The sequence below is a fragment of the Oryzias melastigma genome, linkage group LG4 (genome assembly GCF_002922805.2).
Source record: "Oryzias melastigma strain HK-1 linkage group LG4, ASM292280v2, whole genome shotgun sequence".
NCBI lineage: Eukaryota > Metazoa > Chordata > Actinopteri > Beloniformes > Adrianichthyidae > Oryzias > Oryzias melastigma.
The window spans coordinates 28,294,397-28,298,483 of NC_050515.1; positions in this window are offsets into that span (position 1 = coordinate 28,294,397).

Genomic DNA, 4,087 nt, shown 5'->3' on the forward strand with positions numbered 1-4,087 from the left:
AGGATTAGAAAAAAGAAGTTAATCAGAAAGCAGCAGAGGAAGAATGATTATTCTGACACATAAAATGACTGAGAAATAACTGTCTGTAGGGGGGCTTGCTCTGTCCTGTTAGTCTTATCTACAGTCTATGACTGCTACAGGCAGAGACGTGCGCGCGCAGGCGCCATCGCTATACATTGAGTCATGTCAGCAGAACGCAGCTGTTTCAATGGAGGACAGGCAGACAACAACCACAAAAATCGGGATAGCTCCCTCATTTCTTAACCGATTTTTACAAAATATGGCTCGAATTAAAGCTTAGATAATTACTGATCTTGTGGTATATTTAAATATTTATTATCTATTAAGATTAAGCTGTAAATAGTGCAAGAATTGCGCCTCCTAATGCTTTGCTGTCAAATGAACAGCTTCTAAATCCATCCATCCATCCATCATCTTAGCCGCTTCGTCCCTGTTGGGGTCGCGGGGGTGCTGGAGCCTATCCCGGCTACTGATGGGCGAAGGCGGGGTACACCCTGGACAGGTCGCCAGTCTGTCTCAGGGCCTCAATCACACACCCATTCACTCTCACATTCACACCTAGGGGCAATTTAGAGTCACCAATTAACCTATGAAGCATGTTTTTGGACGGTGGGAGGAAGCCGGAGTCCCCGGTGAAAACCCACGCATGCACGGGGAGAACATGCAAACTCCACACAGAAAGGTCCCAGCCGGGAGTCGAACCGGGGCCTTCTCGCTGTGAGGCAAGAGCGCTAACCACTGCGCCACCGTGCAGCCCCAGCTTCTAAATATCTGAGTTTTTATTTTGCCTCTGTGCTAAAATCCATAAAACAGAGCTTGTAAATGATTGTCACCCAAGACCAGAAATGAGGGAGATCGATGAAGTTTAATAACATGAATGACTGATAAAGTATAGCAAAGTCTATTCTCTATTAAGAACATCTTAAAGTGCTAAATTGTATTAATAACACCCTTTACCACATGTTCAAATTAAACTAAAACTTGTATTATTTTTGGATTACATACATGGTAAATAAATCTCAATTGCTTCAGAATTTACCTTCAAATAGACGATTTCATTGTACTTTGAGAAAAAGGCTCCAGCTAGCATCTTTAAACGATACACTTTAACTTGGGGCATATCAAAATGGACATTTTTCACAAAACTGCAATGGAAACACTTTTTTCAAATCAAATTTGCTTCTTGGTAGGAAGAGTCTGCCCTGAGCGCTGCACAGCGAGCGCCATAGGTTCCACAGCTTATAAGTTTGGTGTCATACAAAATCGTTGGATCCACAGCTCCTCCATAAAATCATCAAGATTTCCTCATAATCACTTCATCTGTAGCCGCTTTTTTGCAGCTTTCATCCTGAATAAGACGCAGACGTCTCCTTTGACAGATGAGGATGATCGTGACTGACGTGACAGAAACTTGAAAGGGTCCAGCTGCTCACTTGTTAAAATGGCTATTTTTTTTTTTCAATACCACCAAACCGGTTTCTCACGTGCATCTGCGACTGTAAATGGACTAGCTGTGCTGCACACATGCGTACAACACTGACGTGACCCAAATGCTCATCTTTAATGAATCAAATAAAAACAAGACCTGTTCTCATCCATTATCTATATTTTAATGACTTATCATGTGAGTTGGTTTCCATGTATTCGCACTATTATGATTTAAACAGTGTGACTGTGAAATTGTTTTTTTTTTTCGACATTTCTAGAATTTCAATAAAGTTTTGTGCATATGTATCATGGAAATGCAGCTTGTGTCAATCTTTTTGTTTGAGCTGAAATTGGTTCAGAACGGTGTTTTACTCGGGTAAACATATCGAGTTCAGGATGACAACCACAATTTTTATGTTTTATTGTTGTTTATGTGTTCCATAAAACAAGGCTGCACCGCATGGGAAAATGGACCTCCATGGAGATTCAGAGCGCCACCACATGCAGGAGGCTGTTGGTTTTTGAGGCTTTAGTTGTGATATTTTTGCTCATCTAAATACTTAATCTTAGTTAGATCTGTAAATGTCAGCTATGTCTTTTGTTTTTATTCTTGTTTTATGCTGGAGAACATGTCCTTGTAGTACTAATAAAGTTATTTATGTTATAGTCATTATTGGATCATGTTTTTCCATGAAATTTATTTCATTTTCACAGCACATTACAATAAATTACACTATTTTCTTGTATTTGGTGAAAATAACAATGGACAGAAAGAAGTAAACTTATCTCTGCCCCATTTAGCGAAATACAACTATTTTAACCAACTATATCTCTTTGTAATGGAACATAAATAGATCAAATGGCTGGCAAACAAAACCAAAGCAAACAAACAAGTTGAATACTTGTGGGAGAAATTGTTTTTATTCAAATAAAATAAACATTATTTTAGTAGATTACTAAATATCTGATTTTGTTAAAAGCTCTTTTAATAATTAGATTTCATTTTTCTCGCAACCGTGTCTGACAAGTTACATTTGTGAATGCTATCACCCTGTTTTAGTTATGAATGTTTTGAAAAAAAAATAAAGTTTCTTTTTTTTTTTAAATAAAATGCATTCATTCATCCTTTCATTAATTCATCAAAACCAGACATGTGTCTGATTTTACTGAAGGAATTAATGAATTTGTTGGGCAGTTTTCTTTTCAATGGTTTCTGGCTCCCAGCAGCACAGAGAGGAAATACATAATAATTTATATACAATTCTCAAAATTGTTTTGCTTTTTAAACCAATGATTATTTTAATTACATGACAATACCTATGTCAGATTATTTTTTCACCTACATGCTAGCCGTTTTGGCTAACCCAAGTTTTTTTTAGGTTAATTTGGCATTTAGCTAATATTTTAGCTAGCTATCAATTTCATCATTCTTCTATCCGCACTAGCATCTTCAGCGACCAAATTCAGCTGACAGCATTCAGCTAAATATCTAGTTCATAATAATGTTACAACGTTACAGTTTTGAAGTTTTCAATAAATGTTTCTCCTGTTTGGCCCATGACATAAGGTGTGTTTTGGATTTTTGGATTCCTTTTAGTTCATGTCTAACTTGGGGAAAAGTGATTTTAAAGAGAATACATTTCAACCAGTTTGACATTTTTCACACTTTTTGGATTTTTAAGACAGGGAACATGATATTTTTCAAATCCCATAGCAAAAAGACAACTTTGTCATTGTGAACAAGTTTCAGTCTTAAGGAAAAGTACAGTTTTCAAGTTAAAAGACAAAACATTTTGACAAAATCGACATTTGACACTCTTTGGATTTTCAAGGCTGAGAGCATGATATATGGTCTCAACCAATATTAAGGTGACCACTTTGTCATTTTATGTCAACTTAGTCTAATTGTGTGAAAGTTTAAAGTTAAAAGGGAATATATTTTATATATCTTTGCCACTTTGTTTTTATTCTGAGAGCGTCATTTTATCATTGTAAGGTGACCACTTTTTCATTTTTGATCAAGCTTGAGTCCAACCATGGAGAGAGTAAAATGCCAATTTAGTCAAAATTAATTTTCTTTTAATTTTCAAACTTACTCCTTCCAGAGTTTGACTGATTCATGATTTAAACATTTCAAAGTGATCACCTCACTAAAGGTCGTGATAAAGTCATGCTCTCAGCTTTGACAACCCAAAAAGTGTAGAAAATGTCCATTTTGTCAAAATCTAATGAATCTTTTACGTTTTTTAGCTTCCTTTTCACCGAGTTAGACTGAAACTTCATGGAAAATGATAAACTAGTGGCCTTCCTATAGTTGTTACCTAAAAATCATGCTGACAGCCTAGAAAATGCAAAACGTTTTTAAAAGGACAATTTGGTCAAAATGTATTCTCTTTTAACTTTTAAAGTTACTTTAATGGACAAAGTCGTCATCTTACTATAGATTTGAACAAAAATCATGCTGGAGATTCCTTCTATCGCTGCTAAACATGCAGCTTTCAAGTAAACGTCTTGGTTTTACATCCTAGAAAACACCAACACACGACAAAGGATTTTCAATTTTTATTGGTTTTTGGACATTTTTTTCCAGTGTGATCCATAACCGTTCACTTTGATGGCATTTGCATATTTTTTTTTC